Source organism: Neopsephotus bourkii, unplaced genomic scaffold (assembly GCF_033783945.1).
Source record: "Neopsephotus bourkii isolate Nb327-2 ecotype Australia unplaced genomic scaffold, CSIRO-AGI_Nbou_v1 NB_1298, whole genome shotgun sequence".
Classification (NCBI taxonomy): domain Eukaryota; kingdom Metazoa; phylum Chordata; class Aves; order Psittaciformes; family Psittacidae; genus Neopsephotus; species Neopsephotus bourkii.
The window spans coordinates 935,970-949,389 of record NW_026901782.1 but is presented as its reverse complement, the minus strand read 5'-3'; positions in this window follow the sequence as shown (position 1 = coordinate 949,389).

Sequence of the window (13,420 nt, the reverse complement as noted above, 5' to 3'; positions counted from 1 at the left end):
GCTGAGGGTGAGGTGAGTCAGAACTCCACAGAAACAGACAGTAATCTGCTAAATGTATATGAGGATACCTGCACTTACAGCATCGTTCCTCAATAAAGCAATGTGAATTAATAGGGCTGTGAAAACAGTAATACAAAGCTACAGGAAATAAAGGCCACTTACATGAATGCCACAGTATAAATGCAGGAACCTGCAATTCGATGTTCAGTTTTAAAATCATCCCCTAGTAAAAGTTCCAGAAAACAAAATAATGCCATCCTAGTGATACATGAACTATTTTCATAATAACTTCAAAAGTCCTGTAATTCTGATGTCTTAGCATCTGCGCACACCATCTTACCATATTCAGCTAAACCATGCAAAATTTATCTGATGGCTAATGATTATGAAGTAAAACTTAAAATAATAAAACTCCATATAACAACTGGCAGACCATAGCTACCTTGTATCTGTTTTATAACCAGCAGCTCAGTTATCGTATTACTAAATCACACATTCTGGGTTTTATCAATGAAGGGAACTCTATACCCAAAATATTTTTATTTCCAAGTGCCAACTTCAAACAACTTATATGTCCTGCTACAAACAGCTTTACCAAATCCAAATAGGAAATTGTGAATACTGAAGTCCAGGTAACAGATTAGAAGTCCAGGTTACCGTAAATACAGATGAAAGCATTGTCTTCACTTTCCTTTTTTTGGATGCCTGATATAGTCCACTCAGCTTTGTCTGTGACTGCAACAGGTTCTCAGCTTCAGAAGAACAGCACGCCTGCTCCTTCTTCGAGCAGAATCACATCACCCAGTGTCAGCACATAGTTCCAAGATGTTTATTAGAAAGATTTTTAATTGAAGATCTAAATGGGCTGAGTTTGTCAGTTTCCAAGCACCATCCCAAATGCATGCACCGTGTCTTTCAGATTTAGGAAAATGAAACGATCTTTTGAGGGGGAGCAGAACAAAGTGGATGCTACAAACACAAACTAAGGCGAATGGAAATGTGCCATTCCGCCTGTGGAATATGATATTGCTGAACTGCAGAGCAGTGGTTCAAAATCCCCTGCAGTTAAGGAGCCACAGGCCTGGCTGACTTGGGAGCTCCAAAAATATTCAGAGCATTGCTCTAAAAGGCAGCCATCTGAGTGCACTGCAGTGCGCTGTGCCCTAGGCATGTGTGGAGGTTCCAAAGGTCAGCCATTCTTGGCTGCAACTTGCTTTCAGGGGTGTTAAGTGCTCCCAGACTGGCAGGGAAGCCTTTTGGCTTGAAGACGCCTATCCAGGGCTTTCTTCCTGAAGCCAGTGAGGAGACCAAGACCTCAGCAGTGTTTCTTCCAGCCTGAACAAGAAGAAAACAAATGCACAGCTTGACTTTCCGTATGTTGGCCTGAAACCAAACACCGTGTCAATACTCTGCTATGACAGCTATGGTAGTGAAAATTACTTCAGAACAGAGGCATGACATGACCTATAAGCCAAACAATCTCTTGTACTAAAAAGCAAATGTTTTCCCTGATTTCTTGGAGGGGTGGTGGGTGGGAACTAAGATGATGAAGTGCAATGGAAACTTTCAGCCTGTAGGCTGGGTGAGGGCCCTCCAAAGCCTGGGGGCACAGACAGCACTTCAACAGCAGATGGTCTCATCCACACAAACATGGTGCCTCAGCTTGCTCCTGGTGGCAAAGGCACTGCAGGCTTTTCAGAAGATGGTACCTGCTTCTAGCGTTGCAATTGCTTGGTGGCTGAGGTTGAGACAAAAACATCACAACCATCCTCATACATGCAAGCAGTGACACTAGCGTCCAGTGACTGCAGTTCTGTAACCAGCTGTCCCATCCACATATAAACACGCATTGTACCTGTGTGGCAAGAATTTGCTGAATGTTACCCACTGCCCACACAAGATGCTTATTTCGCCGGAATTACATAACTGCAATCACACTCTCACAGAGGATTCAATTAGTAACTCTAAAGGTCTGACCTGTCTTTGAGAGTCCACAAGACTTTGTAAGATTTCTGCTGGGGTAATCAACACTGATAAACTAGCTTGGCTATGCCTCTGTGCACAATAGGAAGGTTTTCAACAACTGATATTTCCAGGAATTGCTGAGCTCTCTCTATAGGTAAACATGGCGGTCCTAAATCCTGCTCTTGTATTCAGACTAAAAAATTAGCCACCATCGTTCTCTTCAAGATAGCTGACTCATGCAGTCCAACTACAAAATGACCCATGTCAAATATGCTGAATCCCTTCACTTGGAACAACCTTTTCCACTTTTGCATTAAAATGCTATTACGAAAAGAAGAAAATACAAAAGTGGAAGAAAAAATGCCTGAGGTTAGATTCTGTAGCAGAGACTTGAGGAAGAGCAAAAGCTCTAAAGTAGGTGGGGAAAGAGAATACTACTTACAAATCATTGATTTGTAAATTAATTTAAATTTCTAAACTAATTTAAATTTTAAAATATCATTATGCTTTTGTGCATCCCCACAGAAAAAAAAGTTACATGTTTTTAATATGGAAATGAAGATAACTGGGTTTAATGCATGGAGTCTTCATCCCGCACCTTCCCAGGAGAAACTTTGATGCTTTTCTTGGTCTTTGAAGAGTAATGACTTGCCCTGGAGGAGAAAACCTTCTACAGCAATTTTAGCTCTCATTTGCATGTCCTGATTAGCTTCAGTATCATCGTAGTTTCATTGGGCAGATGAGCATTCTGCAGCTTCTCAAAAGATGAGGAATGCTCCTGCCTTCATTCATAAAGCTGCAAAGGTTTGGAAATGTCATGAATATTTGCTTTGCTAATAGCAATCAACATTGCTAATGCAACAACTGGGATTAAAAATAGGATTGTTAATGCTATTAATGTAAGTGATAGTGATAATGTCACAGTGCTATATAGTACATAACCTTGTTATAAATGAAGTTTCTTACCACCAACATACTTTTGGGTTCTCTCTCAGTTAATTTGCAGAACATTTCAGCTGCAAATGGCATGTCTGGAGTATGAAATACCAATCCCATACAATGCCCTAGTTCTTGGAAGGACCCTGGAACAAAAACATATCTGAGCAGAAAATGAGACAAAAATGTCTCAAGGCCCCTGCTGGCAGTTGAAACACAACAAAACTGCCTGTAGTGCTCAGTAATAACATTTGGTCTTGTTCCATAATGGCTGGTGCTCAGATTACTTTTAGGGTGCATGTGAAATGGGTCATGACCAGCTTCAAAGCAAAGAGCATCTCTCTGCTGCTCCCATTTGCTATGGACTGCCTTGTAAGCCTGCTTGAATGTCTCCATGTGGAACAGGGCAAGATGTTGACCAGCAGTAAGTATTTAGGACCTTTGGGAAGGAAGGCTGGAACAGTTCAGAAGGCATAACTAGAAAGGAGTGGCATAAATTTCTGGCTAATGAAAGGGAGTAAGAATTCAGCATAGCTGTAACACTTAGGAATGACCACCCCTGTTAGGTTAACAGGGCCTTTGGGTTGAACAGCTGGCAGTTGCAGCTCTGCTTTGAGCCTACACGTGGTCCACATTCCCCTCACACCTACATGCTGCTTCTGGAGTGCAATAGCAAGGGACAGGACAAGAGCTTCAGTTAGGTCACAGAAAGCTTATTGAAGATGCGCTGTGTACAGCAGTAAGCTTTCTTGTCTAGTAAGTTAACAAGAACACCTGCCTGGTCTTCAAAAGCAAACACTAAGACCAGGAAACAAACCAATGGGACTGCTGAATTACCCTACTCCATAAGGTCACAGGTTGTTGTTGAAGAAGCAGACAGTACTTGCATCTCCATTGCAAACCGTGCACGGTGGCTAGAAAGAACTCACTGGAAGTTACCCATGTACAAGCAGACTGGCGGAAAATAAATGTAAAAGAAAAAGTGCATTCAGTCAGAAGGGAGTCTGCTGGACGGCTGGGAGAGATCCACTAGCCTCTTGGCAAGCTGAGACCCTCCCTGGAAGAAACAAACTGGCAATGGATTTCTGCAGTTACTGGTAGTATGCTTCCAGAAACTGAAGCCTTTCCTCATTTACTCAAAGAATGGAGGAACAGTGACTTAACTCGCTGGGGCATGTTTATATGGTCATCCACTAGCAAACCCCAGGCTCCGTGCCAGTTAGAAGGCCTGTATGATGTCTGAATTACACTCATTAGAGCATTCTTGTATCCTTGCTGCATTGACATTTCCACACTTCTCAGTAGAAACACACCCGTGTTCCAGAACAGCACATAAGTACTGAGCCTAATCCTCAGTCTGATGTTTGTCCTGGTTACTGTGTGTCTAATTCCACCCTGGTCCCAGAGAAGAAAAACACAAACTGCTAGAAGACAAAAACTCTTGTTTCTTACACCCAAATAGGGACAAGGTTTTTGCCTTTTGGTCTTTCGCCCATCTAATTCTTCCTCTCCGAGATCACAGCTTAACTCCTGGGTGGCTGCAGCCATGGCACCGTCCTATAATGACATTGTTCCGGTCTTGTCACGCTTCACCCAGCTGACGCGGCTTTTCACTTGCAGAGGGCTGAGAATTCAGTTTCTGCAGAAGGGCTAGCAGCAGAGCAGGTAGCATTTTCCTGCTGCCCCACAGCACAGTGGCGATTGGTAAGCTCGGTGTCTCTGAGGTGTGCAGTGGACTTCTTGCAAGAATTGCCACTTATTACCAGGCTGCACTTTGGCACTGCCAGTTCTGTTGCTTCTTCAGTTGCCACAGTCCATAGGATGTGCCATGCCGCAGCCCAGAGGCTCAGCTAGGCTCTCATGGACTGACATCTCACTGCAGCTATTCTGGTATATGCTACCAGAGAAGCCCTCTAAGCTAGCCACAAAGAAAGGAGTGCTTGACCTGAAGAGGACCTGTGTTTTTTAGGGACAGGCACTATGAAAGGTGAAGATGGACTAAGGTAGACATATTCTTCAGTGGCCCACCTTGCACCTTGGCTGTCCCTGTTGTTTTCACAGTAAACAGTGTACATTTCCTGTCTTGCCACTTACAGTCGCTTCTCACAAGAACGTGCCTAGCAGCATTTTATGTCTGATACTAGCTCTTGTAGCTATAGTTACTAAAAAGTGCATCTCCATTAACAATCTGACCCACAAAAGGTCACAACCTGGGGGAGGCTACCCTATAGCATTTTCATTCTATTGCCTCCCTCCCTTACTTTGCACCAAATGATGCTGAAAGTCCCTTGTTCCCTGTTACAACATTTTGAATAAAAACATACCTGCAATTCTTATAGTTTGTCACTTGAAACTGCACTTGAGAAAAGAAAACATAAAGGGCTTAATTGCATTGAAATGCATCATCTGGCTTACTTTTTAGTTTATAGTACTGAGTTACATTCTGGTTTCTATGCAATTGGAAAAGAAATAAAAGACACTTCTGGAAGTTGGAAATAGCCTAAGCAAGGTAAAATCAAGAAGGTTAATTAATTTACTTTTGAGTCAACTTGTGCATTGAAGTGCAGCCTCTCAGAAAATTATTTTCCAGATGTGTAGGCTGTGTTGCTGTAGGCAATAAGAGTAAGCCAGAAATTTGATCAGATTTCTGGTCTTGCTTTAATGTTCATCTATCCTATCCACTGCAATTTGTACATTTAAAAAGCCCTGGTAGGGGGCAGGCAAAGCCAATTTCAAGAGCACTGAAGGCTAAATGAATGAACTAGGAAAAGGTTTCCAGAAGTTGTGGACAAAATAAAAGGAAAATCAGGGTACAGTTTCAGTTGGCCCTTAGGGCAATTAAGTGGTTATAGCCCCTTAATTGTGCTGTTCCGCATCTGCCCACACTTGTTCCCCCTGTGAGGGACTTCAGGATAAGACACTTAAGGAGGATGGGAAAATTCACTTCCAGACTTGAACAGCCCCTGGCCTATCCAAGGCAGACTGACAGTGCCTACCTACAGTTCTCTCCCATTCCAGAACAGGGACACAGGTTTATAGGTGACAGTGTTGTCTGTCATCTGGCTCCCAGGCTGACATATTGTATGCAGGAACTCAGAGGGCTAAAGTCAAGCTCACCCTTTGGGTGAATCAGAATAGTGCCCAGAGCTGATGTCTGGGATACACATACGGCAGGAAAACATGGTGGCACCACCCAAATGGGCGCTGGGGTGGAGAATGTACAGTAAGGAAGTGAAAAGGCAGGTGTACAGGCCAGATAGAAGACACAAACCCATGAACAAAGACCAAAACGTCTCTTGTGATGTTGACAAACCAGAAGGGTGAAGAAATAGGAAAGATGCAGACGTCTTGTCCCCCACAACATAAGGCTCAGTGGGAATGGAGGCTGAATGGGTCACAAAATCCAGACAGCTTTGGTCCACCTGCTTTGGTATTAGCCGGGAATACCTTGCACACTGAAGGGTTGTACCTGTGTTTGCATGCAGAGCACCACATTGGCTATTTTGTGCAGCCCAGAGTATCAGATGGAGTACATGATCAGGTATATGAGGAAGACATATTTGAACTAGAATTGGAAAGGAAAATTTTGTTCTTACTTCTCAACAAACCTATTTCTTTAATTCCTTTAGGACAATATGAATCTGTCCCAAAATTATCTTTGCTTTCAGGGGTACAGAAGCATCTATCTATTTATGTGACTAGCATTCTTATGGGTGTCTAAAGGAGTGTTAACAGAAGCACAGCATTATCTGTTTAAACTATTTCATCAGCTAAGAGAGTTACATACAGTGTCAGATATTTTTCAGAGCAATCCTTTTAGCAGCTGATAACATATGGGTCTGAGCTGAAATGCTATGATGTAAGCCATGCAAGAGGCCCACAAGGCAAATTAAGCAATAACATGGTTGATGCTCTGGCATCATAACAAACCATGTCTCTCTCTAAGCAGCACGCAGCAAAGAGAGGTATTCCCTCCCCTCTGCCCTCCTCACGTTCACCCTCAGGCACAAGATGACAGACTCTCTGCTAAGTATCTTGTGCTGTTTTGTACGGCTGAGGGTACCAGCTGTCCTCCTGGCAGCGCCCAGCAGCGGGGCAGAAGGGCAGCACCTGGAGAAGCTGGCAGGCTCCTTACCCCTCCCTGCAGGATCCTTCAGCCTGCCCCAGTGTGGAATACAGGGACAGGGCCTCCTGGAGACATGAACTGGGGTAAGGCAGGGGACCAGAAAGAGGAAACAACAGAGAAGAGAAGGCTGTGGAGGTGGGTGAGGAGGAAAAGCCCAGAAAGCTGGACTGGGCTCAGCTCTGCTGTTGACCCAGCTCTAGAGCTCCTGTGCACAGTGCTTGATGCAATGATTTGTCCATCATACTTTGGAAAATCATGGCAGTCAGGTGAAGTTCCCAACAACTGGAAGAAGGGAAATATAACCCCCATTTTCAAGAAGGGGAAAATGGATGACCCGGGGAATTACAGACCAGTCAATCTCACCTCTGTGCCTGGCAAAATCCTGGAACAGATCCTCCTGGAAGGCATGCTAAGGCACATGAAAAACAACAAGGTGCCTGGTGACAGCCAGCATGGCTTCACTAAGGGGAAATCCTGCCTGACCAATTTGGTGGCCTTCTATGATGGGGCTATGGAACTGATGGACAGGCATAGAGCAGTTGATGTCATCTACCTGGATTTGTGCAAAGCGTTCGACACTGTCCCACACAACATCCTTGTCTCTAAATTGGAGAGACATCAATTTGATGGATGGACCACTCGGTGGATAAAGAAGTGGCTGGATGGCCGCACACAAACAGTGTGGTCAATGGCTCAATGTCCAGCTGAAGACCAGTAACGAGTGGTGTCCCTCAGGGATCGGTGTTGGGACCGGTCTTGTTTAACATCTTCGTCGCTGACATGGACAGTGGGATTGAGTGCACCCTCAGCAAGTTTGCCGATGACACCAAGCTGTGTGGTTCAGTTGATACACTGGAGGGAAGGAATGCCATCCAGAGGGACCTTGACACACTTGTGAGGTGGGCTGATGCCAACCTCGTGAAGTTTAACTGTGCCAAGTGCAAGGTCCTACCCCTGGGTCGGAGCAGTCCCAGGCACAGCTACAGGTTGGGCAGAGAAGAGATTCAGAGAAGCCCTGTGGAGAAGGACTTGGGGGTTTTGGTCGATGAGAAAATGAACATGAGACAGGTTCAGTGTGCGCTCGCAGCCCAGAAAGCCAACTGTATCCTGGGCTGCATCAAAAGAAGCGTGACCAGCAGGTCAGAGGAGGTGATCCTGCCCCTCTACTCTGTTCTCTGGAGACCTCACCTGGAGTATTGTGTGCAGTTCTGGTGTCCTCAACCTAAAAAGGACATGGATCTTTTGGAACAAGTCCAGAGGAGGCCCACGAGGATGACCAGGGGCTGGAGCACCTCCTGTATGAAGACAGGCTGAGAAAGTTGGGGCTGTTCAGCCTGGAGAAGAGAAGGCTGCGTGGAGACATCATAGCAGCCTTCCAGTATTGGAAGGGGGCCTATAGGGATGCTGGGGAGGGACTCTTCATTAGGGACTGTAGTGGTAGGTCAAGGGGTAATGGGTTAAAACTTAAACAGGGGAAGTTTAGACTGGATATAAGGAAGAAGTTCTTTACTGTGAGGGTGGTGAGGCACTGGAATAGGTTGCCCAAGGCAGTTGTGAATGCTCCATCCCTGGTGGTGTTCAAGGCCAGGTTGGACAGAGCCTTGGGTGACAAGGTTTAGTGTGAGATGTCCCTGCCCATGGGAGGGGGTTGGAATTAGATGATCTTAAGGTCCTTTCCAACCCTAACCATTCTGGGTTTCTATGCAACACAGCCAGAGAGGGGACAGAAATAAGGTCAGGAAGGGCAAAACACAGAGCAGGACATGCCTGTCTATTACAGTCTGGGATAAACGGGCACCAATGAATGATTAAGGGAGTAGCAGTGGGACAGGGACCACTCCTGAGAAGGCCTGCAGGATTCCCTCAGGCCAGGAGCCAACACCATGCCTTGCCAGAGCACTAGCCATGCTATCCATCCTGCTCAGCACAGGGGCAACATCTTTAGTCTAAGACCCAAAACCAAGTGGTGACTGACCTGTGATTGTATAGTTTTCTGACTGACAAGGGCTAGTTGGCAATGCTACTGTTGGCTGTTGTGCTCCTTGCAACAGCCAGGAGAACCCAGGAGAGTAACAGCCTGCCTGCTGCCTGCCATAGGGAGCTGGCAAAGGAGGGTCAGCAGCAGGCTTCAGGAAGTCTTGGTCATGGGCCATGCTTCAGCTGGCATCCACCACATTATCAAGGAGAGCTGTGGTCACCCTGCAGTAACCCTGAGATGGCCTCCTTGCCACTCTGCTCCTTGGACAATTTGCAAGGAGAGGGATAAAAGTTCCCCCCTGCAATGGGTCCCTGACCTACCCTGGTGCCAGGGAGAGGTGTGTTGTGGAGGAAAGAGGCAAGACCTGTGTGCGCTGGGAAAGCCACAGTTACACATTGCATTGAAACCAGAGACTTCCTGATGTCCAGCTTTGTGTCCCAGTGGCAGTGCCTGCATAACTGGACTCCTGGAGCTAACCGGGTGCTTTTCTGGATCCTTGGAAATCCAGCCTGACCTCAGTAACGAAGTGCAGGTTCACTGGAACACACAGAGACGTATTCTGTGCTGTAATGCTGCAATGGGGAAAACTACTTTTGAAATCATTATGCTCTGTAGCTGAACTGCATCAAGTTCAAATAACCCTTACTGGCTCTGGTCCAGCCAGGAAAATCTGACCTTTGAGATGAGGTCCTTAAAGCTGAACTTCTGGAAGCTGGTGTTTAGGGAGCCTGTTAATTACTGTACTAACCCTTTAGACAGTGCTGGCTCCTGGGGTTTCCGGAGCATTAGCACTTTAGCAGCAGTAAGGCCCAGAGGAGGTACTCTACCCAGTGGAGGAGGTACTGCCAGTATCTCACTGGCAGTATGTATCACTGGTGCAGATGCTGCCAGTGTCTTCTCTAGAGCCACATATGCACAGGTAAAACAGTCAGGAGAGTCAGAGGGTCAGAAGCTGGCCCTGAGCACTTCTTACCAGATGTAAGTCCTTTTTGTTTCATTACCACAGAGCTGTTGACATCTGTTTGCTATGTTTATCTGGCACCTACAAAGCATCAGATGGTTCCTACCTGCTGCAGAATGAGCTGCTTAATGTTTCCATTATCATGTCCCTTCAAATATGTTAACCCTGTAGAATTAGCAAGCCAACAAGTCAGCAGAGGGATGGGATGTCTCGTAGCCAGAGCACAGTTTTAATGGAAGTGTGGAAACAGAATGCCTAATCCATGCAAAATGCCTATGACAAAATGTGAACAACTGAATTCATAATCATAGTAACACACTGGAAACAGAGCTCAACAAAACAGTTGTATTCTTTCAATGAGGTGAAATAGCTGTTGCCCAGCAGCTCTCACTTTTTCCAGTTGGAAACTCACATTCCCACAAACATCCAGTTGTGCATGTTCCTTACAGGGGGGCAACTAATGTCCCTACACAGCGGGAGGGAAAGCAGGGTTCTGTGGACATACTGCTGTTAATGTACTTTGTCAGGTTGATCAGTGATTTTTCTAGAAAAATTAACAAGGTCATGGTTGAAAACCAATCACAGCTGATTTGTGTTAGTGAATTTACAGTAGCAGCCAACACAAGCTACTGCTACATCATGGGCATCAGGGTGCTGCTCAGCATTGTGGCCATCAGTCTGGTACTCCATCAGCCGAGCATACTCAGTTAGGATTGCTACACACTACAACTTCCTAAGGACATTCAGGCACCCAAATCTACCTGATCTGTGTACTGAGGTTTCCAGCAGTGACTGTTTGCAAAGTGGAAGCCCCAGAGGGGGCTTCAGTGTGGTCCTCAGCTGCCTCCCAGACCACACCTGCTTCCCTGCAGGCAGTGCAGAGGAATCCAGGAGCTGAAACTGAACCCACTGACATCCTAACCAATGGGTGAAGGGGATTCTGAATAAGCCTTACCCAAGGACTATTATTTCTCTGGCTTTGTCATTTATACAAAATGGAACATGCTGCACAAAGCATGTTGAGACAGATGCACAACCATTTATCAGGAGGGTCTGTAGCTGATGGCATGCATTGACTGTAATGGTGGAACTAGATAAACAGGGGGGTTGAAACTAGATGATCATAAGGTCCTTTCCAATCCTAACTATTCTATGATTCTATGGAGATACATTGAGGGAAAAATAAAAATTAAACGAGTGAAACAGAAAAGAGAAAGGAAAAAAACTCTGGTGGCAAGTGGGGAGAAGAGCAATGGACACACGTCCATTGCAAAGGAGACAAGCGTCCTTTTTCTGATTTCATCTCCATGGCTGCAGATGGTCCCCCTCAATACTTGCCATAACAATCATGAAGTTTTTCATTAGGCACACAGACTCCCTTCTGTTTCTCCCTGCTTATGGGATGCTGCACATGCTGTACACACTAACGTACCCTTTGCTCAGGTTTAAATGCTTCTTGGTTAGCACTTGGATGGAGGACTGCCTGGGAATCTTGGGTGCTGTAGGGTTTTACAATAAACACCAGTGATGCACAATGCCTTGCTCACCACCCACTGACCAATACCTAGCTTGACCCAAGCAGTGATCTGGGCCTTCTGGGTAACTGCACCCAGTTTATATACCGGGCATGACATGCTGTGGGCCAGGTGTCCTGTCTCTGCTTCCACCCAGCTTCCTGTACCCCTCCTCACCGTCAGAGCATGAAACTGAAAGGTCCTTGATCAGAGTAAACATTACTGAGCAACAACTAAAAACATCGGTGTTATAAGCACTGTTCTCAGATTAAAGTAAAAAACACAGCGCTGCACCAGCTACTAAGGAGAAAAATAACTGCTACTGCTGAACCCAGGCCACTGGATGTTAACCTATATGAATAGATACAATAGGCTCCCAAACACAGCTCAAAGCAACCAGCGGCAGGAAAGAGGTGGAAAGCAGGCAGAGCTGGTGGCAGTCACTTCCCATGGGAGCCCATCAGAACAGCACTGACAGAGTCACAGGTGCAAGAATTTGAGAACAGCAGCAGAAAAACAAAGGGAGAACACTCCAGCAGATGATCTGATCACTACCGCGTGACTGTGGCTGCTCTGTGCAGTGCTGTATTCAGAGGCAGGAGGAGGCAGAGGTGGGAGCACTTTTTAGGAGCTGGAGAAGCATTTATGCCGGGGATCCTGAGAGAAGTTAGCACTTCCTACTCTGCTCTAGTCCTCTGCAGCTTGATTGTGTCAGGCTTGGACAGGTGTAGGCTTGTCCTCTTTTCTAGGCACTAAAAATTCCCTATGCATTACTTTGAAAAGTCCCTGCATCTGGTCTGGAGAAAAAGAGTCAGAAGCATATTCCTCAGTTGTTTCGGCAGAGCTAAGCAATCACTCCACCATGCAAAGATGTCCTTAGCCAGTTGAACGACACTTGAGCTGTTCTTCAGTGAAAACCGGGGCCATCAGGAAATGGTAGTCCATTAGTGATATTTCAGACTAACATGTTGTTGTAACCTGTGGTTTTCTGTCTCTTCTCACATAAGTCAGGTTTAGCATTGTCAGCTCTGAGAAGTCAGTCTGTGAAAGTATGAATTCTTTGTAAAAGAAACCAAAAGGCAGTTTGCTGTGGCTGACTGTGATCACATGTACCTGAGTGAGGGGAACTATGGGAGAAAACTGTGCTTAGCTTGACTCGAATTGGGAAATGTAAGGTTTCCCCAGTCTGGAAGAAGTCTTTCTGCTGCTGCTGTGCACAGGGTTTAGTTAATTGATTAATGGCTAGTTCAATTTAACCAATAGCCTGCTCATGGTCTCAAATTGTATCTAGACCATGTAGGTGTACCTCAGGCAACCTGAACACCATTAGGTCTGGGATCATCCACTGTGCTGCTTTAGTGTTTCAATAATTATTAGACAGCATTGCACCTTGGATCCACTTACCATCTTTCTCCAAAAACCATAGTGGCCAAACACATGGGTCTGAATAAACCTAACACTTCTTGTTATTTGGGCATTATTCATCCTTCAGCTTCTGATCCATATGCATAATGTACTCTTCAACCTAGCAGATTAGATAATGATTTTCTTAAGCACATCAACTTAAGTTGAAGGAGCTTCAACAAAACCTTCGTATCTGTTACAAGCAGCAATGCTTTAAGAGGGTCTTGACACGGACTCACTATCAGCTTAGTGGTAATTTTGATACTTAATACTATATCTTATACTTAATACTATCTCTTATATCCTGAAAATAACAGGATAGAGAAGGGAGAAGTGGGGAAAGAGACAAGTCCTTCCTCTCTGGTCACTGGTGTGTCACATATGCGGCTCCAGTTGGAGAAGTACGCCAGACTATCGCAGCTGAGGGGGACAAGCAATGCAGTGCCTCCATAATAAAATGGAAGTCTTCTTACAAGGCTTGACAATGCTGTCAGACCCCTCGCCTTGCTTCCTCTACCCCCTCTTTCTACAGATGA